The sequence below is a fragment of the Peromyscus eremicus genome, chromosome X (genome assembly GCF_949786415.1).
Source record: "Peromyscus eremicus chromosome X, PerEre_H2_v1, whole genome shotgun sequence".
Taxonomy (NCBI): domain Eukaryota; kingdom Metazoa; phylum Chordata; class Mammalia; order Rodentia; family Cricetidae; genus Peromyscus; species Peromyscus eremicus.
Window position 1 is genome coordinate 21,839,742 of NC_081439.1, and position 26,017 is coordinate 21,865,758.

Below are 26,017 nucleotides of genomic sequence, written 5' to 3' on the forward strand. Positions count from 1 at the left end.
CTTCCCACTCCCCCAACCCCCTGGGTTTTGCCAACAGATGTTTTGACAGCTAAGCATGGCTTCTTGGGATTCATTTCCTTGAAATTACTGAACCCTGGACCTCATGGGGTTTCAGCAGAGACTGCTTCACAGTTGGATCACTGCTCTGTTAAAAGTCAAGGAGTTTGGGTTTGTGCTGCAATCAGAGGAGATCCATCCGCTGTTTCTAGTAACTGATGCTTCTTACACTTAACTGAAATGGAAAGCTGCAGTCTTCCTCCAGATTCTGATACATAAAGGTGGATGGACAATGCATTCTTAGCAGACAAAGATGCTGAAGTGGCTGAGAGGGACTTGCACGATTTGACAGCCTGTAGCATCCTTGACTCATTACTGCTCTAGGACACAGTGAATGACCTGCTATGGAGCCATGGTGGCTCCCAAGATGAGCTCATTAATTTCCACGACTTTTTGGAGTCTATTTGTTTAAGGTGGAGAAAGACTAACCACAAGGATATTTTTAAGGATATAGTTTTCATATTCCCTGATAATCCCGTTAAACCACTTAAGAATCATAGGCAAAAAAATACATATATTTTTCTCTGCATAATTCTTATGATAATTTCCCTTCCTTTCTTCTTTCTTTCTTTTTTAATACTGATGAGAAATGATGCACAGAAAAGAAGATACATATTACATGAGATTCCTGAAGCAATTTAGCATTTTTAAGTGCTCATTTTAGGGCAATCATTCCTGGCTACCTTAAAATGAAGTCCTAGATTTCCATGGGTCTGATGACCATTGAGAAGCATGACATCCGCCAACAGATAGGGTTCACATAATTTTAAAAAGAAGGCAATGGAAGATGAAAAAAGTAGTAATCTAGTAACCTTAAGTATATAATTTAAAATTAGAAATGTTGGTAAAGCTGGTTTCTGAAAGGAAAAACAAAATAATAAAAACCCTATACAAAAAAACCTCAACTACTACAATCCATAATTTCATAACTCCCTGTCTGATTTCTCAATTTTGTGTATATGTCTGTGTATAGGAGTAGTGTGCCAGCTGGACTCCTAAGGGGATTCACTGAGTAGGTGAAGTTTGCCGTGGACTTCTCACTCTGTTCTGTCTGCCTCCTGATTTCTGGAGCAGGCATTGTCAACCTCAGCTCCTTTGGCATTGTAAGCAGGTCTGTTCTTTGCTGTGGGAACTGTCTGGTGCCTTGTAAGGTGCCTAGTAGCATCCTTGTCTCAATATTTGAAATTCCAAGAAACTAACATATGTATTTTTGAGATTTCCTATAGTTTAGGGAACTTCTATTGGGTATCAGAATTCTGTTATTGCTATTTATTAAACCCCTTTCTAGTCTCAGGTCTCTCTCATTGTAAATAATGTGAGCATATGCCACTGCTTCCTACAGCTCACTTTTCCCAGGACATGATGGCAGAGTGGTCTTTGGGCAACTTCCCAGAGCAATCATTTGCACAAGGAACATTCCTGCTATTCTTCATTGTTATTTTATTCTTTAAAGGGTGTGTCACAATAGTACCCCACTCCCTGGTATTAACTTCTGTCTTAGAGTTTCTATTGCTGTGAAGAGACACCATAATCACAACAACTCTTATAAAGGAAAACATTTAATTGGGGTGGCTCACTTACAGTTCAGAGGTTCACTCCATTATCATCATGGTGGGACATGGCAGCATGCAGGCAGACATGGCACTGGAGAAGAAGCTGAGAGTCCTATATCTTGCAGACAACAGGAAGTGGTCTGTGACACTGGGTGGTTGGTATCTTGAGCATATGAGATCTAAAGGCCCACCTCCACAGTGACACACTTCTTCCAACAAGGCCACACCCACTCCAACAAGGCCACACCTCTTAATAGTGCTATTCCCTTTGAGGGCCATTTTCTTTTATACCACTACATTCCATTCCATGATCCCAAAAAGCTTGTAGCCATATCATAATGCAAAAATGAAATAAGTCCAACTTCAAAGTCCCCATAGTGTCATATAAGTGTCTCAAACTTATTTAAAAGTCTAAAGTTCAAAGTCTCTTCTGAGAGTCATATAATCTCTTAACTGTAATCCCCTATAAAATCAAGATCAAAAAGCAGATCACATTCTTCGAACATATAATGGCACAGGATACGCATTACCATTCCAAAACATAGAGAAGGGAACATAGAGATGAAAAACCAGACCAATGCAAAACCAAAAGCCAGCTGGGAAAACTCCAAACTCTGCATCTCCATGTCTGATGTCAAAGCACTCTTCAGATCTCCCAACTCTTTCAGCTTTGTTAACTGCAACACACTTCTTTCTCTTGGTCTAGTTCCGCTCCCTGTTAGCAGCTCTCCTCAGCAGATATCCAACGACTCTGGCATCCAACATCTTGGAGTCTCCAGGGCAATCCAGGCTTCACCTTCACAGCTTCACACAATTGACTCTCTGGGCCTCCACTCAGGGGCACCCCTGACACATGCCTGGCCTCAGCAGCTTTCTTTAGCCATTCCTTTACTCTAAAGCCAGAACCACATGGCTGAAGCTGCCAAGTTCTATTGCTTGCTGGGGCTGGAACATAGCTTCTTGTTCAGTTCTTTCTTTATCTGCTTTCTGTTTTCAATGGCTACCTTCACTGCCTAAGTTTGACTGTCCTGAAACTGAATCTGTAGATTAGGCTGGCCTCAAACTCAGAAATTCATCAGTCTCTGCCTCCAGACTGCTGGGATTAGAGGCCTGTACCACCACACCTGGTTCTAAGCTTTTCTTTAATTCCTTTTCACAAGGTGGAAATTTAGCTGGGTGGGATCTTGCCCTGAGGTCACCACTCCCTTTATTCCATTTCTTAATCCATTTGTCTCCTTGAACACAGGACTTTGCTCCATTACATTTCCTGCTGTTCTTTTTCTCCTCAAATTTTCCATCTTGTAATTTACCCTGCTCAGCTTGCTCCTTTTCATTATAAATCTTTATTAGAGTTACCACTAATAATCACACAACAGTCTATATCAAGCTGTTTTGAAGTTTCTTCTGCCAAAAGAATTAATCCAAAACTCTTCACTTTAGCCTCAGGCAGACTCTTCAGACAAGGGCAAAAAGCAGCTACTTTCTTTACCAAAACACTGCAAGAATGATTTCTAGGAAACATACTAAAATTCTTCTCCTCTGAAACCTCTTGATCCAGCCTCTGACAGTTCAAATCATTATTAGCACAATGGTCTTCCAGGCTTGTACTAGTATGGCCCTTAAGCAGTGCTTAAAGCATTCCACTACTTTCCTAACCTGAATTCCCCAAATCCATACTATTCTTAAAAAAAAAAAAAAGACATGGCAGTCTATCACAGCAATTCTCCAGTCCCTGGTATCAACTTCTGTCTTAGGGTTTCTATTGTTGTGAAGAGACACCATGACCATGGCAACTCTTATAAAGTAAAATATTTAATGGGAGTGGCTCACTTACAGTTCAAAGGTTCAGTTTATTATTATCATGGTGGGACATGATATGCAAGCAGACATGGAGCTAGAGAAGTAGCTGAGAATCCTACATCTTACAGGAAGCAGGAAGTGGTCTGTGACATTGGGTGGTATTTTGAGCAAAAGATACCTCAGAGCCCACCTCCACACTGACACACTTCCTCCAACAAGGCCACACCTCTTAATAGTGCCACTCCTTTTGGGGGCCATTTTATTTCAAACCACCAGTGAAGGTCTCAATATTGTAGCTTGGGTTAGCCTTGAACTAGTGATCCTCTTACCTCTGCTTCCTGAATGTGAGGACGATAATTGCATGTGTTATCCATAACACATTGGGCTGCACAGTAGACACTCTGCTAAATTTTGTGGAGTGTAAGCAGCTACCATGGTAGATTGTTGATTCCCTAATTTCTTACAGAGATACTAAGTAGTGTTGTGTCATGGTAGCAAACTTGCCAAAATTACAAAGTGGTAAGAGTTATTTATGATTTACATTTAGAAGCAATGCAATTATTCTTTTATTTGCTCTTTTTATATTGATATTATAACACTTGGGGAAGCAATGTAAAGCCCCACAAAGTAAAATGGATCACTGGAAATTCTACTGCACAGGCAGGACTATTGGTGACATGGTATCATCCTTCTGATTTTTTCTGTTAATATACATATATTAAAGAAAAATGACATTGGATTCCTAGCAGTTAGGACATTTCAGCATACAGAATCATGAGAGCTTTCTAGCATCATTATATATTTGGCTTTGTTAAGCTTCTTGATTATTTTCATCTTTTATGCTGCAAAAATGAGTGTTTGATTAAAATGCTGAGGAGCCACCACTCTCCAGTTGCATGGTCAGTTGCCTGGCTAGCTTGAGCTGCTGTGCAATCAAGTTGTCTCCAGTTGGTTCTGACCCATCTCTCTGTAAACAATATCATGTAAAACCAACATATCACTTGTAACCTGTATCAAAGAACTCACTAGCACTTTTCTGTGCCATGACTTAAGGAGGTAGACTTTGTTTTGCCTTTTGAGACAAAGTCTCACTGCAAAACTGAAATATACTCCATTTATGTCACATATTAGGAAGCTTTGTGTATTTGAATTGCATTGTTTTGGAGATCATTGTGGGATTCAATTTTTTGTTGTTGTTTGTTTAATTATGTTTTGTTTGAGACTAGTTCTCTTTAACCCAGGCTGGCCTCAAACTGCACATCCTCCTACTTCTATCTCTCAAATGCTGGGGTTACAAGTAATGCCACCCATACCCTGCTCCATGCTGTGGCATCTAATTTTGAAAATTAAAGGGAAGATGGAAGCCTAGACTTTGGATTTTGAGGGTTCACAGTTCTGAGCAAGTTCTACTAGGCAAAGGTTTGGCTAACCTAGTATTAAGAGACCAGTTAGTCTGGGATTGAGATGATTGGACAGCAGTGGCTAGCAGCAATGGAAGATGACAAAGCATAATCTAAGAAAGATGAACTCCTGTTCCCTATGGCTACTGTTGCTTCTGGCCAACCAGGGGAAAGAGAAGCCATTTTTGCTTCCTATGTAATCATATTTTCATTAACAAGAAACACATGAACATCATCCCCAGCATGCATCGATTGACTGGCATCTATGCAATGGGGTTTATAGGCATCCATGCAATGTGATTTAGAGGCATCTATGCAGTGGTGTTTAGGGGTGAGTGGGGTGCATTTAATACTATCTGTGTAATAGCTGGAAGTATAATGAGAGAAGAAGATCATTTGAGAAGTATTTTGTGGAGACTCAAACTATAAAAATCATCCTTCCCCAAACTTTTCTGACTTGAGAAGCTAAGGCAGGAGGATTACTGAGTGTGAGGCTATACTGGGTGACAAAATGAGTTTGAGGCCAGGGCAAAACAAAATACTTTAGGTTTGTCAGAAGGCAAAAGAAGATGTTAACAAGTTGTTTGGCATAGGTTGTAAGTGATTGTTTTACACAAGATTGTTTTTAGAAAGATAGGACAGGGCCAACTGGAGACATCTTGTTTGTGCAGCAAATCAGGGCTGGCCATATAATTGTATCCATTACCATATTCAAATGCAGCTGGAGAATGGTGGCTTCTCAACATAATCAGGGAACAACAATTCTTTTCATAGCATAAAACACTAAGCAATCACAAAGCTTATCTAAACTTAAATGACTTAGAACATCTTATGAAACCTTTCCTAGTTTCTTTTTTTTTTACAGTGCAGAGAACTGAATCCTAGTTCTCCCACATTTTAGGCAAGCAGTCTACCATCAAGCTACACCCACTACCTACATCTTATGGATTCTTGAGTTAATTTCATTTAAAGTATCATGTGCAAGTATTCTCTAACAAACACATTATTCCAAAATTTAACCAGATATTTCTATAGTAAAATTTACTTCTAAGCAACATAATGAAGGGACTAGATCTTTAGGGGAAATGATGTGTGTTAAGTAATTAATCTTACAGAATATGGAATAGTATATACATCTCAAGTGAATAGCTTGTTTAGCCCAGTTAAACTGATTGCCTTAAGGAAAGAGAATAAGTATGTTACTTAAGTATAGAAACAACTAAAGTCTATTTAAATTAATGACTATATTGTCAAAGTTTAAATTTCCCTTGAATTGCTATTAAAAAGATTAGGCCAAGGTGTGTAGCTGGAAGTTTTCCTGTGTCCCACCTGGTCCGCAGCAGCTCAGGCCCAAGTAAACACACAGAGCCTTATATTAATTAAAACTACTCAGCCATTAGTTCAGGCTAACTACTGACTAGCTCTTACTCTTAAATCAGCCCAGTTCTGTTAATCTATATGTCACCACATGTTTCATGGCTTTATCTGTGTACCATTATATGCTGATCCCTGGATGGCAAGCTGGAGTCTCCTAACTCAGCCTTCATCTTCCCAGAATTCCCCTTTTCTACTTATCCTGTCTATACTTCCTGCCTGGGTACTGTCTAATCAGTGTTTTATTGAACCAGTGTACAAAAGCAGCAAAGGTATGATGGTTCACACCTTTATCCCAGTACTCAGAAGGTAGAAGCAGGCAGATACCTGTGAGTTCAAGGGCAATCTTGTCTATGTAGTGAATTCCAGGTCAGAAAAAGGCTGCATAGTTTCATGATAAAAAAGAAAAAAAACTAAAAAGGGGAATATACTAATTAAAACACAAACTTCTCTCATCTTCAACCAGACGGCCACAATCCTCATTTTTCCCCAAGGCAATGTCCCTTGCTGCTGTTAACACAGAAGGCAAAACCTAGGTAGAAGGATGAGTTTGGATGGAAGCAGCCCCTCACAGGCAGAGATTTGGAATTGTAGATTGATTGTAGGACATCTTTTTTGTTTTTATTTATTTTTTCACTGCTGTGACCAAATACCACACAAAAAGCAACTTAAAGAAGGCTTTATTTCAGCTCCTGGTTTGAGCATATCATGGTCAGGAAGGCACAATGATAATAGTAGCTCATGACCTGGCAGCAGGGGGACAATGCTCTTTGTTTCCACCTGCCTGGATCTGGAAGCAGAAAGTAAACTGGAAGAGGGCTCTGGTCTACCCAGCAAGGCCTGCTCCTTAAAGCCTTGCTTCCTCCAGCAAGACTCTACCTCTCCAAGATTCCCCAGCCTTGGGAAACAGCACCATCAACCTAAGGGTCAAGTGTTCCAGTGTATGAATCTATATAGAAGACATTTCACATTTAATACAACACAGATCAAGAATCTGGAAAGCAAATGTGTCTCAAGCATCCTTGCTGGAGTTTCCTTGACACAGAGCCCCTTGTCTGCAGTCCTCAGAGTCTTGTGTTCCATTTTGCCTTGCTTGAGGAGTGGCCAGGTGTGATCACCTGTCTAGCCATGCTCAGGGCTTGCTTTCCTAGGTCTTCTCTCCAGGGCTGTAAAGCACAGAACCAGGTTTTGTTGTTTTTCTTGGAATGCTAACCATTCTACAAGAGCTGATCCATTAGGAAGGTCTTGACAAATCCCAAATACAGCATATGAAATTGAAGATTTGGTGAATTTCATTGAAGTTTCAGAATGTCTCAGTGGATTGCCTTTAACTCCATGTCCTAGAGCCATAGGCAGGAAAATCTCTGTGAGTTCAACACCAGCCTTGTCTACATAGTGAGTTCCAAGCCAGTCAGGGAAACATAGTGAGATTTTGTCTCAAACCCAACCAACCAACCACCCACAAAAAAAAAAAAAAAAAAAAAAACCCACTGGGAAGTTTCAACTAACCCAAGAGCAATTAATTGTATTTGTGTGGCATGGAGGTTTGGAGTTTGGTGAATGATCTTTCTTCTCCAGTACAGTAGACAATGCTGGGGTCTATTTAGGATACCTTGTAATAATATTTACTGTTTTTCTGTCTTCTATACCCTGTTAGATTTGCTTTTACTCTTTTTCCCCTGTGATTCCCTTTGACCATCTGAACCAACTAAAATGGAGTGCCTAGAGTCTCTTTCTCCACTCCTACTCACAGATACATGAGAATTGATCAACCAATACCTGGCTGGTCCTAGGGCACCAAGGTCAGAATCTTTTGCCCATGATCAATGCAACTCTTGAGGCATAGCATACTCCTGGGTCCTCTGTGAGATCAGACCAAAGCTTCCCATAAAGAATATCATGGGACTAGGGAGATGGCTCCGTGGTTAAGAACATTTGATTCTCTTGTAGAGGACCCAAGTTCTGATCCCAGCACCCACATGGTGACTTACAACCATCTGAATCTCCAGTTCCAAAGTATCCAATTCCCCCTTCTGACCTCTTGAAGCACCAGACATGAATGTAGTGTTTATAATACATGTAGGAAAAACAATCAGACATATAAAATAAATTTCTTACAAGACAAACAAACAAGAGGTATCTGTGGCATACACAAAAGCCGTAATGATAATGATAATAAAACTTTGTAGATAATCTCAGTTATAAGTTTTAAAGGCATCTTTATGTGTAAATAGTGCTCTATAGCAACCCAAAAAGGTTTAGGAGAGAGTGCTGGAGGGACTCCATTTTTTTAGGGGACAAAATAAAAACAGAGATATTAAAGTGACCATATAGTACACTATATATTTTATAGGGCATGACTAGAATCTGACGCTTCAGACTAGCAGGGCACATCTGCATGGAATCTAGTTGTCTGGAGTCTGGGATATATGTTTTTAGAACCAACTCACACATTGATCTCTAGTAACAAAATGTACCTAAGAGGCTAGGTGGCCCAGTTGGTAAAATGCTTGCTGTGCAAGCATTAGTACCTAATACTGGATCTCCTGTATTCACACTAACTAAAAGGCAGACATGACTATGTGTCTGTAATTCAGAAATAGGGAGTGGAGAAAGGGGGAGTGCAAGAACTTGTTTTCTAGCCAGTTGGTGATTTCTAGATTTAGTGAGAAACCTTGTCTCTTCTTAGAAAATAAGATGGAGAATGATGGAGGAAAACATTCAACAATGACATCTGGTTTCTACACACATACACACACACACACACACACACACACACACACACACACACACACACACACACTTTGGTGCTTTAAATGAAAAATGTCTCCCCATAGGCTCATGTACTTGAACACATAGTCCCTGGCTATTGACACTGTTTGGGGGAAGTTATGGAACCTTTTAGAAGGGGAGCCTTTGCTAGAGGAAGTACGTCACTGGTGTGGGGTTAGAGAGGTCATAGTCTCACCCTACTTACAGTTCTACCAGTTCTATCTTTCTGCTTTGTATTTGGGATTGAAGACGTGATATCTTGGTTTTGTGCTCAAGGTGCCTGCTGCCGTGCCTCCCCCACTATTAGGGACCCTTCCTCTGGGACAATAAGTACCAATCAAATCTTCCAAAATTTGTTTTTGGTCATAGTATTTTATCATAGCAACAGGAAAGTAACATAACACACACACACACACACACACACACACACACACACACACGCACACGCACGTGCACATGCATGCACACAGAGCTTGGTGTTTGAATGGTCAGAAACAACATCTTATAAAGATAGGTAGGCAATAAGGAAAGGAAGACTGAAGAACACCGTAGGAATCTGTCTGTAATATTTTTGTGAATACCTCAGACGATATACACTCCTCTTTCACTAAGTGCAATTCTTCCTTCCTTTTAAATGAGTGTTATCTCTGGTGCTGAGTCCTCATCTGGAGGAAATGAGAAATCTGAGATGATGCTGTATTCAAAAGCCTTTGAGACTGGGAATTTGAAAATATCACATGAGAAATGTGAAGGTCATGTGCATAAATCTACATATGATTACATCCATGTATGTGTTAATTAGTCCCAAAGAAGTTAAGATCAAACATATGGAAAACCATATGTACTAGGAGAAAAAGAAAAAAAAAAACTCAGGTGTGTTAGATCTCTCAGTGTGTAGAAGAAACCCTGCCTTCTCAGGCTGACATTAGAGGGTACATGTGAGTCAAGTCTTCAATTTATAATAGAATTAATGTGACTGTATTTTATTAGTTGAGATGACTAGATCAAGAGTGGAAAATGAATTTGAATAATATATAAAGGAATTCAAATTATGTTTGAATTTCCTGGAGGATTCTGGGCCATCAGGTTGAGGATACTCTATGTATTTATGAGAAATCAGGAGGTGGAGAAGAGACAGTGGGGAGACATGAGAGCATGTTTGCTTTCTTTCAGCTCGACTGGGAATACTGTGTGAGATGCCCTCACTAGTTGAACCTCCCACTTATCAAAGATATTACTCAAAGGTTTAGAGAAACCTGCCTCTCTCCCACTTCCATGAATATTTTATCTTACTTTCCATAATCATTTGTGGTTCTTATAATTTAAAGATAATCAGTGCTCTTAATAAAATTGTTTAAAATGTCATGAGGTTTCTGTTCTTCCGAATATATATGAATCTACTGAAGGAGTCATCTCGGTCTTGAAGTCAAATGCACTACAGGTAATGCCATTGCCTTCTGCTACAAGTAACAAGAATTAATGATTGATATTACTTCTCATACCACAATGAACAGAACTACTCCAAACATTTTGAGTTAAAATAACTGGATAATATGCAACAGTATTATCCAAGTGCTGGAAAAGACAAAAAAGGAGACATCGATGGCAGGAGATATTGGATGATTGGATGAGGTGAAGGCTCTACAGCAGTATTTTTATCTGCAGAAAAACATTGCAAAGGGCGGAAGTATGCCTTGCAATGAAAGTCTTTTTTCCAGTGATTTTAAAGCAAGAGTGACGATGCAGTCCTTCAGTCCTACCACTAGGGAGGCAAAGGCAGGTGGATCTCTATGAGTTCAAGGCCAGTCTAGTCTACAGGGTGAGTTCCAGAACAGCCAGGGACACACAGAGAAACCTGTCTCAAAAAAAAAATAGCCAAATATTTTATTCCAAGGTTTGACCATGAAAGAATTGAAGAATGTCCCCTAAGAAACAGAACACTATTGGGAGAACGACATGTAAAACGATGTTTATTTTTTTAAGTTACATTTACATTTATTTATTTATCGTGTGTGTGTGTGTGTGTGTGTGTGTGTGTTTGTGTGTGTGTATGTGTGTGTGTGTGTATGTGTGTGTGTGTGTTAGAGTGTGTGCCATGGCACATATGTGGAAGTCAGAGGAAAACTTCTGGGAATAATTTTTCTCCTTCTACCATAGTTTTCCTTTACCCACTGAGTCATCTTGCTGATCCTAAAATAGTGTTTCATTTCCTTCCCTTTCCCAGAAAGAGGGACTCATCAAGTGATGAGTTGTTTTTTGTCCTAGTGGTATGGGCCCAAAAGTCTGAATGTAAATTTATTGGAAGAAACAGGATTTTCTAGTATTAAAGATGGAGGGAGATAGGGAGAGGGAGAATGATTGGAGGAGGGCTGGGATGGCTGTAGATAATGTTTTGTAGGCCACTCCAATGATTTTGCCATGACAGGAAGAAAATTGGAACAAGTAGAGAAGCAGGTGGTAACTTGACTGGACTTGATGTCTGAAGAGATGTGAGAAAGGAGGGGACGCCTGCAGGCCAACAAGACTTCACAAGTAGATGTCCATGATTTTTGACCATGTGACATATAGACAGCACTGGAGATGCAACACATCTGGCAGAGAGCTTTCCCAGCATGTCCTACGCCCTGGGTTTGAACCTCAGTACCGCTGCAATCAGATGTGATGAGGTCATGCCTGGAATCGCAGCACTTGGAAGATGGAGAAAGCAAGATTAAAAGTTCAAGGTCAAAGTTGAAGGCCAGCCTGGGCTACATGAGACCTTGTGTTGAAAAAGAAAAGAAAGAAAGAGAAAGAGACAAGAGGCAGATTTGGGGACAAAGCCGTTAATTAGTTTCTAAGACTGGTGATTATAAAATACATGTGAATTGTGCAGGTGAAGGAAGATGTCCTGTGATGTATTTTAGCATATTTGTGTAAAGTGCCTGGCAGCTTGGTCCACTTGCTGTGATAGTCGAAGGAAATGATGCCAAATCTTAATTGTCACACAGGGGAAGAACCACTGCCATCCCTGTCTATGGATTTATGATGACAGGGGTGGCAGAAAGAGGCAGGTGTGTAAATTCATGTTTAAAAACTGTTTATATGTGTTTTGCATATGTGTGTTTGAGTGTGTATGTCTATGCATGCTCATATGTGTGCATACATGCATATCTTTGCAAACCAGAGATCAACAGGTTTCCTCTATCACTCTCTGTGTATTTTTCAAAAAGAGCCTCCTCTTACTGAATTCTTAGTTCACTGGCTGGCTGGAAATGGCTGGCCAGTGAGCTACAGGGATCTGTCTTTTTCTCCTGCCCTTACTTTGGAGTTCAAGGTGCATGGTATCATGCCCAGCTTTTATGTTGGTGTCAGGGATCTGAATTCAGGTCTTCAGGCTTTTGCAGCAGACATGTTACTCAGTGAACTGTCTCCTTAGCTACAGTTTTTTAAACTCTTTGCAGCTCATCTCCTTCTTGATTTCTGCTTCCATGGAATTTGCTCAGAACTTGCTTTATTGCCATGTGACTTCTTCTTTATGACCTCAGATCTGGGAATGAGTCTTGTTTTATTGGCAACATCATTTTCAACCAAAATTATTCACACCGACATTTATTTAGCTGACTTGAAGTTCTGTGGACTGAGAACAGTCAACATTATAGCAATTGTGTGCTAACATTCTTACTTTCAAGCCTTGCCAGTATATTACTGAGCTATCTAACTCCCCCTTCCAGGTCTTTTTCTTTACTGGCTTTTGGGTCCTTCCTGTAGCCTCTTTGGGGGAGGTCTGCTCTTCCCCACTCCATATAGCTTCAGCTCGGTACTTCCTCTGCCCTTCCCATCTGTGACTTTTCATGTTACTGTGACAAAATAGCCAGCACAGAAAACTGGAAGGAGAAAGGGTTACCATGGTCCATAGTTTCAGGGAAGGCATGGCAGAGCAGCTTAGTTCACATCAGGCAGACAGGAGGAAATGGAGGGAAGGGATCGCCAGTGTCAGCCAGACAGAAATGGAGCCACAACTCAATGCTATCACTCTCAGCAGCCCAAGGAGTTCTCGTCATCTCTTAGATACCCTACTACACACAAAACCAGGATCTGTGGCTTCGATGCAGTAAAACATTTCAGGACTAGTTGAAATGAGGCAAAATAGTTTTTTTTTTTAATGACAGAAAGGCAGTTAAGAAAAAAATAAAAGCATACCCACCAACATGGGTGTGGGTGTCTCAAAGAAGACTTGCTGTTTATCAACAGGAAAAGTTTAATCATGAGGTTAAGAGACAGTTATTTGGGCTGCAGGCTTCTGAAGGGGAAAATCACATTTGTCTTAGCATTAGACATATATATATATATATATATATATATATATATATATATATACACATATACACATATATATACATACACACACACACACACACACACACACACACACACACACACACACATATATATATATACCATTTTGGTTACATTTCAAAGAGTTGTTAAGAAACACCCATCTCCTTGTGGATCCAGAAGTGCCTTGAGTAAGATTATAATCTGGTAAGGCAAAACCAGGAGCCACTAGGATTGCACACTAGGGTTTCTCTTAGGAGTCCTGAAAAACCACAGGCTTTCAGATATGGAGGGCGACAGCCCTTAAACAGTTGTTAATTATGCCGGAATTCTTGTGTCTCAGCTGGTAAGAAGCTTCAACCAAATTCTCCCATGACAGGCTTCTTCTCTGAGAACTCCCCTTCTCATGTCTCCATAATTTCCCTAACTTTCTAGACTGTTTCATTTATGCTCAGCTTGCTTTTTTTCCTTCCTATTTGAGCTCCAGTGCCCTGGAATGGTGCTGCCCATGGTCAGAACAGGTCTGCCCTGCTTAGTTAATTTTATCTGGAAATGCCCTTGCAAACACACCTGCAGATATGGTCACACCAATCTCCTAGGTGATTCCAGGTCCAGTCAAGTTGACAATGATGATTAACCATCATGCCATTTCTTAAAGAGCTTTCTGTTCACATTTACTGAGATCCAGGCTCTGCTTTTCTGATTCCCATGCCTTGCACAGGCACTGATAAGTCAGCCTTCCCTTGCCTTCAGTGAAGCAGAAAATGATTTAATTCTGCTTTGTCAAAAATTACCAAAGAGATAGCAACAGTTTTGACTTTAAGAAACCTTTGTGCCTGGTAGTGGTGCTGCATGCCTTTAATCTCAGCACTCTGGAGGAGGACAGAGACAAGTTGATCTCCTGGTTTGAGGACAACCTGGTACAGCCAGGGCTACAGAAAGAAACCCTGACTCCAAAAAAAAAAATAGATAGATAGATAGATAGATAGATAGATAGATAGATAGATAGATAATATAAAGAAAGAAAAATCTTTTGTTTCAGTCAAGATTGGATCTAGCATCTACAATGGTATAGGGTTGGGAGGATAAGAGTTAGAAAGCAACTCATGATCAGTGTTGTGGTTTGGATGAGAAACGTCCCTTAATGCCCATGTCCCTGGTTGGTAGCACTATTAGGAGATGTTAAGGAACCTTTAGGAAGTTCAGTCTTGTTGGAGGAAGTATGTCACTGGGAATTGGCTTTGAGAATTGGCCTTCTTCCTTTGTCTGCTTTCTGTGTGTGGACAAAATAGTATCTCTATACTTGACTTGCTCTCAGGCTGACCACAAACTTCTACCGTCATGCTTTCCTTACCAAAATGAACTATGGACCTCTGGAATCATGAGCCAAAATAAACTCTTTTCACCTCTAAGTTGCTTTTGGTCATAGTGTTTTGTCACAGCCACTGAAAATTAACTAATAGAGTTAGGATTAGGGGGAGGATATTAAGTATAGATGGCAGTTTCTCATTTGCTGTTATTTCTGTATCATTAGCAGAGGAAAATATTTATGAAATGTCTTTTCTCATAATACTTCAGTTTAATTCTGTTTCTGTTCTCCTCAGGCTTTAAAAAACACTCAAATGTATAATTATTGAATATTTATCACGTCCAAATATTTATTGGGATTTAAGTAGCTGGTAGATCTCAAATAAAAAATGTGGGGCTTGGGGTTGAGCTCAGAGGTAGAGCACTTGCTAGCATATTCAAGAAGCAGGGGACTCTGAGGACTGTACTCCATGAGGGAATATTAATAGCCTTGATATTTAAGTGTCTTAACAGAGTGATCATAGCTGTTCTGATTCAGGATCTCAGTGGTCATATCCAGGGGGAGTAAACAGAACACTTTGACTTCTAGATTTATAACCCAAATCCTTGGTGTAACCCTAACAAACTGCATGGTGGCAAAGGAAACATAAATAAATCTCAGACGTCTTTGTATTTCATTCTAAGATACTTGTGTCCTAGCCAGTCCACTTATGCTGAACAGAAGAGCCTGGTGGCACCAAAGATGTCATATTTATATAATGTACCACCAGGCAGATCCTTCTGGAGGTGCTTTCCTAGCTAGGGCTTATTGTGAATCAGGTAGGCATATTTGCTAGTAACTGAGAACCGTGATCACTAAACCCTTGGGAGGCTAAGCACAAGTTTGCACCTGGTCAAATATGAGTGATGCTAAGTCATGGGCCCTCATGGAAAGGCATTCTTCATTGGTCTTAAAGTTTGGATGATCTCAAACAGTGTGATTAGGAAGCAGAAATAGGTAAGCACAGAAAAAAAATGGCCTATTTATAAAACTCTTGTTTGTTGACAGTTACAGCATCTCTGTCTCTCTGTCTCTGTCTCTGTCTGTCTCTCTGTCTCTGTCTCTGTCTGTCTGTCTGTCTGTCTGTCTGTCTCTCTCTCTCTCTCTCTCTCTCTCTCTCTCTCTCTCTGTGTGTGTGTGTGTGTGTGTGTGTGTGTGTGTGTGTGTGTGTGTATGTGACTTTTACCTGACTCTTATAGGTCATGAGACATTCAGTGCCAGGAAGTGGGTGAGGTTATTTGTGCCAGAAGGGAAAGACTTAGAGCAACCATTTGTCCTAGGTGATTCCCACTGGTTAAATGCCTGCTTGGGAGTTGGGTATGTTATAGGCTGAAGCAGAAGGTTTACCACAAGTTTGAAGTCAGCCTGGACTGTGATGTGAGTTCTAGGCTAATGAGTGTGATGCTGTGCTCTCAAATAAAAAAGCAAGACATCTAGTTTGACATCTCTAGTTAAATACTACAAACCATTTATTACTCATGCATAGCTCATCAGTGTACTTTGTCATTGTAAATTATTCCTTGATATTTCCTATTTCTCTAAATATTCCACTACCATTGTCAATAAATATTCATAGGATTTTAGTATTCTCATTTATTTAACAACCAAGGAGGTGTGGTAACTCCCTAAAAATATTTTCTAAAGATGATGTTCATTGTCAAACATTAATCTTATTTAAGTATCTATTATCAGATTAGGTGAACTGATACTTCAGAGCTAATGTCTCTTATTTGGTTTCACTGGCCTAGTGTCTCTTGACAACACTTACATTTTCTTTATGCTCTAATTATTTAGTACTTGTAAGTCATTTTGTTTCACCAATATTTATTTGGCTTTGTGACTTTTCTTTGCAAACTCAACAGGCCCATGAGCCTCAATAAGGTCTTTTGACTAGAATTCTCATCTTAGGCTCATTGTACTTGTGGTTCCTATGTGCACACCCCTGGTTTTTCACATTACAAATTACAGGTAGGTAATATATTTATTTCTTTGCCTTGCCATAGACACATAGACACATGAGCACACACATATTTTTTTAATTTTCAGTATTTTTTCCATGTGTCGATCTTGAGTTCAAATATATTTCATGTTATTTTATTATCTGGTTGTAACAGGAACTTCTAAAAGGTCTTATTAATAAAAACAAACCTGGAGCTAGGTATTTGGGTGAACTCTGAATGATCAGAGAAACAGAACAAGCCACATTCAACCTCACCTTGCCAATTCCTCAGCTGATCTTGTTTCCTCAGACTGAAAGCCTCTGAATCCTCATCCGAATGGATCTCAGTTGAACTGATGCTAAAAGCTAAAAGCTTTAAAAGGCTCTAGTTCCTGGTCCTCACACCTTATATACCTTTCTGCTTCCTGCCATCACTTCCTGAGATTAAAGGTGTGTGTCACTATGCCTAGCTGTTTCCAGTGTGGCTTTGAACTCACAGAGATCCAGACGGATCTCTGCCTCTGGAATGCTAGAATTAAAGGAGTGTGCTACCACTATGATTAATATAGTGGCTGTTCTGTTCTCTGACCCCCAGATAAGTTTATTGGGGTGCACAATATATCAATCACATCTGGTCATTTCCATCTTAATGACAGATGATGGCATTATACTTGCAGTCAAGACACAGAGAGCAATAAATGCCAGTGCTCAGCTTATTTTCTCTTTTATATTCAGTTTAGAACTCTAGCCCATGGGATGGTAGCATCCACATTTAGGACAAATCTTTCACTTCAGGTAACTTTATCTAGAGCAGTGGTTCTCAATGTGTGGGTCTCGACCCCTTTGGGAGTTGTATGACCCTTTCACAGGGTTCACCTAAGACCATCAGAAAACACAGATAATTACATTGTAATTCATAACAGTAGTAAAATTACAAAGTAATTTTAGTAGCAAAGAAAATAAATTTATGGTTGGGAGTCACCACAACATGAGGGACTGTATTAAAGGGCCATAGCATTAGAAAGGTTGAAAACCACTGATCTAGACAATCCCTGATAGGTATGTCCATAGGCTTGTCTCCTCGTTGAATCAGATCCTGTTAAGTTGACAGTCTTAAAAATCTTATCATATTTACTGACTTTTTATTTCTTTTGTATATTTGTATGGAGGTCAGTGGACAAATTTCAGAAGTTGGTTCTTTCTTTTATCATATGGTCCTCGAGGATAGAACCCAGGTAGTCAAGCTTGTCAGCAAATATCTTTTCTTTTCTTTTTTTCTCTTCTTTAATTTACTTCTATTATTTATTTATTTTCAGACAGGGTTTCACCATGTAACTCTGGCTGACCTGTAAATCTCTGTGTAGACCAGGGTGGCCTTAAACTCACAAAGATATGGCTGCCTCTGAAGTGCTGGAATGAAAGGTGTGCACCACTACACATGACTATCAATCATTGAACAATGAGTCGTGTATTCATGCTTTAAACACTTCATGACAAAAATTTCAAACATAGGAAAATGGGATAGTAATACAGCCCTTCACATCACCCAGCCATTCCTAAATCCTCTGTGCACCTAGGCATTCTTTATTTCTCTTCCCCCACACCAGGTAAAATTGAATCATTAACCTTACATGTTCAAAAGTACAAAGGATTTCCATCATAAAATTAGTAATATTATAACTATGAAACATCAGATTTTATTTGCTTTATGTTATAATAATACAGTTTCTTTTGTGCCTTGTGTGTGCTTAGTTTCCATAGTAAAACACATGAGAAAAAAAGCTAAACAGTCCATTTAGTCCATAAAACCTAAAACAGTTTTATCTGGCCTGTTACAGATAAAGTTTGCCATCCCTGATTCTGAACATGAGCTTCCTCTTATTATCTGAGTAGCCTTTGATGAGTCACTTAGTTACCCTCAGATTGTATTTATCTTGGGAAATAAGAATGAAAGTCAGGCCCAACTTGGAAAATAACTTTGAGGCATGAATGTTCCTCTATGGGAAGCACTGAGAATGGGTTTTGGTTCTCTCTATGCTCACCTAGTGAAAGCCTTCTTAGCATCATTTTTACTGTCACCAGCCTCATGGGTGATGGCAGAGGTAGTACTGGAGTCAGAAGAACCAATTGTCTTTGGGCTACAGCTATTTCACCTTGGATCTTACAGCAGTAATTCATTCCTCTGGCCCATTTCAGTGTCAAAGGAAGATAATGGCTCCCTCTGTGTGAGACCTTTGTAAGGAATGAAGATGAAAAAGCCTTAAGACATGAGAAAGGTTGGTGAAATGTAGGCTGCTGCTATTAGTGTGTTCTTTCAGGGACTCTCATTTGGTGATCTGACTCAGGGATCTTTGTAGAGTTGTGGCTGGCTGGTATTCAGGAGGCCTTAAAGTGGGCTCATTTGCTGCAGCCTGGAGTCTAGTTCTCAGTTTTTAAGATCAAGGCCTCCTTATAAAAATGCATTTTTGTCCCAGAGCAATCTTTCCCCCCTCTAACAAATTTCAGATCATGAGACTGGTATGTCAACCTTTTGCTATTACAACTAAAAGCATTGGTCCTGAGATATAGCTTAGTTGATAGTTACATAAGCTCATGGTCCTTGTTCTAATTACCAAACACTGCCTAAATTGGGTGTGATATCATATTACAAACCTCTGTGTTATGGAGTTAGAAGCAGGAGGATCAGGAGTTCAGGGTCATCCTTTGCTATGTGAGTTGTAGGTCAGCCTGGGATATATGCAGCTGTCTCAAAATGAAACATAACCAACCCCTCAAACTAATACTGTTAAAAAAAAAAAAAGACCAAGTGATTGTATCCTTGGAGCATGTATCACCATCTAGCACATAGTCTTCTGTGAAAATGTATATGTGAATTCTGAACAAGGGCTATCTTTTAATTCATTTCCATGTCTACTGGATATACTGTACCTCCAATTAGTAGCTATATCTTTTTATTAACTTAGTGATGGGATGTGCATGTGCTTGATTGATTCTTCTCTTTTAAAAGGATGGTGATTTGTTGGGCCTTCTTTGTTTTGCTATGTAGAGGTAGGGGATCAGATTACCATTAGATCATAGTTAGAATCACAGAAGTATGGAGAAGTCCAAGGCACTCTACGGTAAAGGATCTGATGAGCTTGAGAAAGCAACTACTTTTCAGGCAGAAGGATTTTGGTACACCAGGGTATGGTATACTGCTGATGGATCTTGAACCTTATAAGCAAGCTCTGAATGGCAAAATACATCCAGACATGGAACTCGAAGCTGATACTAATAAGAGGGAAGAAGAAAAAGTGATTTCTTCTACAAAAAGAAGACAAAATGTTAGGAATTCTAACATTTATCTTCATGATGCGAACATTTGCCTCTTACAAGAGACAGTTACTTAGGACTCCCTAGCTCGTCCTGGAAATAATATAAATTTGTTTATAAAACCAGTTGTGAAGGAAATGAGGTGCTTTGTGTTTTCTGATCTCTGCTATACCTGATATACTGCCAATCTTTAATAATCATAAAACTTATTGAACCTCTCCCCTTGCCCTCGGGTGAGTTATTTGTATCACTGGAATGTGGATGGTGGGCATATTACAATAACTGATTGGCATAATGCTTAGGATAAACCCCAGTGTGTCTTTCAGAAGTATGAATTGATTATAATGCATATTAATACATGCACAAGTAGCAAAATGAATGTTATGTCAGTCACAATAACTGCCCATTTCCAGCTTATTCTTCTTACTAGGCTTTGGATTTTCAAGTTCCCTCTCTTCTAGAATCACGAACTTTTATATGTGCTGTGGATTTCCCCTATCATCTTATTGATTTTAAGATCAAAAGGAATGGTATTTGATTAATTAGAACTACCTGGACCCAATCTAGTCATCTTGAGTTATAAATACTTCCAGGAGCGTTATTGAGTAGTATACAGAATTATTTCAGCCAGCTCATATTTTGTTACCCGTGTGACAGGCATTGTTCTAATTTGGGGGATGACAGAAGCAATCAAACTAGCTCTGATAGGCTTACCTTCTCATAGAGGGGTCAGAAACGAAACCATACAATAAAATGTAGAGCTGAGTGGTAACACAGATGGTGTGGGAAGGTGAGAAAGAAGCAGGAACTGCGATAAGGATATGTGGGAGGGAGGAAGTGCAAAGCCATAACCCAGACAGAGGAAGCATACCAATGATGGTATCCAGGCAGAGGGAAAAGTAGGATGATGAACTTGTCTTGGGTTGCCCAGTACTTCCTGGTTTTAGCACTCAAGGTCTTCTATCTCCCAAGCCAAAACACCTCTGTTCCTGTGCTGGCTTAGTTTCTATGTCAACTTGACACAGGCCATTCTAAAATAAGGAGTGGAGAAAATTCCTCCATATGATTTGCCTATAGGCAAGTCTGTAGGAGATTTTCTTGAGTGTTTTTTAATATGATATTTAAAAAAAAATCCCATTGAAGAAGTGCCACCCCTGGGCTGATGATCCCAGGATATACAAGAAACCAAACTGGGCAAGCTCTGAAGAAAGCAGCACTCTTCCACGGCCTCTGCATAAGTACTTGCCTCCAGGTATCTGCTCTGTTTGAGTTCTTGCCCTGATTTCCCTCAGTGATGAACTGTTACTTGGAAGAGTAAAATGAAATAAACCCTTTCCTCCACAAGTTGCTTTTGTTCATGGTGTTTTATCACAGTATTAGAAACCTAACTAAGACAGTGCCCTGTTCAACCATGATGTTTGGTAACCTTATAAGAAATGGGAGTACACCTAGCATGCAAGAGAAGGAGCAGGCAGAGAGGTGTGGTAGACAGGAGCATATTGGAGCAGTGACCAGAGATAAGGTCAGCACAAGTGTAGCATATGCAGAAACCACATCAAACTAGCCTTGTGTTATAATGAAATAGAAAGCTATTGGAGGATCATTATCAGAGTGACAAGAGCTCTCACACATTAGGACTGTGTATTCTTCAGTTTGGGGAAGATACTGGCAATCTACTTGTGAAGCAGAACAGTGACCCAGATGCAAGATGACAGAGACTTGAACAATTGCCTTGTGGTTCTTGTGCAAGTGAGAAGCAAGCAGTGAGCTTCAGGTTGTGTTTGAGTTTGCATATGGAGAGAAAGAATGAGAAGCATTGGGGATCTTCAGTGCTCTCTCTCTCTCTCTCTCTCTCTCTCTCTCTCTCTCTCTCTCTCTCTCTCTCTCTCTCTCTCTCTCTCTCTTCCAGAATGACTTTGACCTCTTTGGCTGGTTGAAGCACTAGCCATCTCTTGATTCAACAGGACTTTTCTTACTTCCGAGTTGTGACCATTCACAGAATGGTCTTTCTGAATGCCAGTCTTATCCACAGAGTCATGATCTTCCATGGTAATAAAAGCAAAGTTCCTCATTTGTCCACTGCCTCTGTCAGTCATGATTTCAGTCACTTCAGTTTCCCCATACCGTTCAAAATAATCTTGCAGGTGATGTTCTACAGTGTCTTCTTCAATGCCACCAACAAAGGTCATTTTCACAGTGAAATGGGAAACTGGTCTTTGAGAATTTTCTTTTGATACAGTTCTTTGGATCCGTAACCCTTCCATCCACCCTGTATAGCCTTCCCTTCATAGCTTCACTCACTTAGCTCACAGTGGTGCAAGTGCCCATAACCGCTGGAGCACTTGGTGGAGGGTTTCTCATTGCTCAAAATGCTCCTCAGACTCTCATCAGTCTTTTAGAATCTGGGACCATTGAAGAAGTATTACCACAATAGTGGGGGTTCCTTGGGAGTTTCTAGCTGAGATATTTGAAGGCAGGGAGATGAAAGTCTTCAGTGGTGCTTCCTCAGCTACATGAACAGGCAGAAAGAATGGCTCTATCTTACTTTAAAAAAATAATTTATTTTTATGTGCATCGGTGTTTTGCCTGCATGTATGTGTGTGTGAGGGTGTTGGATCCTGGAATTATAGACAGTTGTGAGCTGCCATGTTGTAGCTAGAGTTTTCCTGCCTGGCCCACAGTCAGGGCAAATCTCTTTCACCTGCCAGTCCCACAGCCTCTCAGACCCGACCAAGTAAACACAGAGACTTATGTTGCTTTCAAACTGTATGGCCGTGGCAGGCTTCTTGCTAACTGTTCCTATAGCTTAAATTAATCCATTTCCATTAATCTATACCTTGCCACATGGCTCGTGGCTTACCAGCATCTTCACATGCTGTTCCTCATCGTGGTGGCTGGCAGTGTCTCTCTGACTCAGCCTTCCACTTCCCAGCTTTATTCTCCTCCTTGCCCCGCCTATACTTCCTGCCTAGCCAACGGCCAATCAGTGTTTTATTGATTAATCAGCAACACATTTGCCATACATCCCACAGCACCATGTGGTTGCTAGAAACTGAACCCAGGTCTTCTGAAGAGCAGTCAGTGCTCTTAACTGCTGAGCCATGTCTCCAGCCCCATCTTACTTTTGTAAAGATACAGACTCTAACAGAACCTGAAGCTCACTGATTTGGCCAAGCTGACTGGAAAATAAGCTCAAAGGATCCACCTGTCTCTAACTCTTCAGCACTGACATGATAGTTATGTGCCTTCAGACCTGAGATTTTATGTGGGTTCTGAACTTATGTCCCCAAGCTTGCATGGCAAGCATTTTACAGACTAAATCATATCATCAGCTTGTTCTTTGTAGAGTTATTGAAGGAGAAATATTATCACTTCCTGAGACTGAAAGAAAACAAAAACACTTTCTTAGAGAAAGATGGAAAGTTGAATTGGAATACTGATTAGATCTTCAGTTAGCAATGTTCCATTTAGATCCAGAAATCTTCAAGTCAGAGGAGAGAAGGATAGGTGTTGGCATGGAGGCCTCAAGAAACTCCCCTTTCTCAGCTCACACCAGAGTAGCTCTTTGTCTCTTTCACACTATGACTGCTTTCTGTAAATGCTTTATTACAATTCTTTCCTATATTATTATGTCTAAAAATACTATCTGGTAATAAGTCCATCTCTCTAGAACAGGTGTTGATTGGAATTAAATGCAATATAAGCGTAGGCTACCGTATGTTTGTTTTCCCACAAGACTTTAATGAATGTGTCTATTAGTTTAACATAACAAATTTTTGAATACCAAGAGATGTTTGATTATACCATATTATGTTTTTGAAGTGTGCCTGGAGGTACTGTTTGGTTGATTTAAAAGAGTTCCTTGACTAATTTTCCTAACACAAAATTATTTGAAGTTATTCTGAATTGCTTTTTGAATAAATTCTCTTTTGAAGATGGGAAAAAATGGAGCTGGGTTGAATTGAGCCTAGTGAAATCTGCTATGAAACACAATTCTAAAATCTAATTGTGAAATTGGCTGTTTTCTTGCCTCAAGTCTCCTAAGTAGTCTCAGGATAAAGAGTTGAGATATAATGTTAAGCCAGTATTCAGTAGAGGAAAATTAAGACTTAATGCGGTGTATAACCATGCTAATATACAGTGGAAGAAGTGAAAGTATTAAGTTTACTTTAATAGAAAAGCAAGAGTTCCCCATATTTTGGCAACAAAAAACAGTGTACTCATAAGCTTGTAAAATACCTGGATTCTAGCCCAAAGCTTGTGACGTAATTAGCCTGGGCTTTGTCTTGGGTATCAGGATTTAAAAAAAAAAAAGTCTCTTGAACTGATTTAAACATACAGCTAAATTGAGAACCTGTGGTATAACACCCGTGTCTTCCATGAAGACATAATAGAAATGTGTATTTGTCCCTAACAGAGAGGGGGTGGGCAGGACATTCAGTCAGAGGCAGCTTTTGGAAAGAAATGTGTTTGCTGGAGTTACTTCCGGTGTCACCAGTGACTATGGGCAAGGAAGCTGCAGCAGCATTTAAAACTTCCACACTGTCCTGCCCTCCAGTAATCAACTTTTAACCTCTTACATACTTCAGTATTTCCAAGTTTACATGTAGTTGAAGCAGGGGGTGTGGTAGAAAGATCTCAGGGGAAGGTTTGGGGAGAGTCTTGTTTGAAGATCTTGCAACTCTATTTCACCTTTCAGAGGGGAATGCCACAATTAATGGTAAATAAAAAAAGTGAGAGGCTTATTGTAGCTGTTACCTCTGGTTGTGTAACAAATAAATTGCAGATGACAGCCACTACTTCCCTTGAATTTACACAGTTTAGCTGAGGTGAACTGTGATCAGTTGGACTTTGGTTATGATGCCCAAAGAGCTAGAGAGCAAATGGAAATGCATGAGAAGTGAATTAGTTAACCCTTCTGCTTTATTCTACTAGCCAATATGATTGGAGTCTCTGTAACCAGACCTCAAAACAAACAGTGGGTGAGGTCAGATCCTTCACAGAGTTTATAGCAGTTTCTCTTCCTGGGACCGTACTTGGAATCTATTATGCCAGTTTATAATTATTTTTACTTATATTCAACTCATATATTTATTTATTTACTTGTTTAGTTTTGGCATGTAGACCAGGCTAGCTGTGAGCTTGCTCTGTAGCCAGGGATGAACAAGAATTCTTCATCTTTCTATTTCTATCTCTTGAGGGATGAGATTATAGCATGCACTACCAAACCTTGCAGGTGATTTGTGCAAGCTAGGCAAACAAACTACTAAGCTCCATCCATGCCCAGGCCGAAGGCTTTTAAACTTTTGAAATGAAGTGAGATGGTATATGAATGCTTTCATGTTTGAATCTTTCTCTATTCAAATAACAGGGGTGATGAGATGCTTCTGCTACAGGCTTTTATATTCACAGTACCTGATAGCTCATTTGAGATTTTGAATTAGATGCCCAATTCTTTCCTTATCCTTTTCCCTCACATTGTAGATATATCTAATTAGATGCAGCAATATATTTTAAGCATGATTTCAAATACACCTTGTAATTTCCCCCGATTTCTTCTAGAATATTAAGCACTGGTAATTTTACTAAGCTGTGTTATTATGACAGCCTACCCCCTCCCCTTTATAACATGAAAAATGTCTACTGCTACAAATAGCTCCCTTTTTGAAAGACAGGTGCGGTGTTTGAAAATGAAATCTTGAAGCATGGTTATTAATGGAGATCTTGAAAAATCCAATAAGAAATTATTGGTTTACTTTTGAGTTACTATTTGCAAAGTGATGTTCAAACTGTTATTTGTCTTATTGGTTTCCATGAACTTTTCTGCATGGAAACCATTTCTAGGAGGTGGAAATCTCACTTAAAGATCATGGGGTCTCCCATAGTTTTGTTATGGAACCTGCTGTTCCTGTCTTTAAAAACAAACTGTCACTGGGAGTTTTTGCCAAAGAGACAGGGAAGAACCAAGGTCCCTGAAAAGCAAAACCCTTGAGTAGAGGCAGAAAAAGCTTCCTCCTAATGTGTATAGGCCTACTAGGTTTCCTCAAGGTATCTGCAGGTTGCCCTTGGAGATCCCAGCAAGGCATGTCTGCAGCTGTCTTCCCTGAAGTACCTTAACAATCTGCTAGACTCCAGTTCCCCTGGTTTA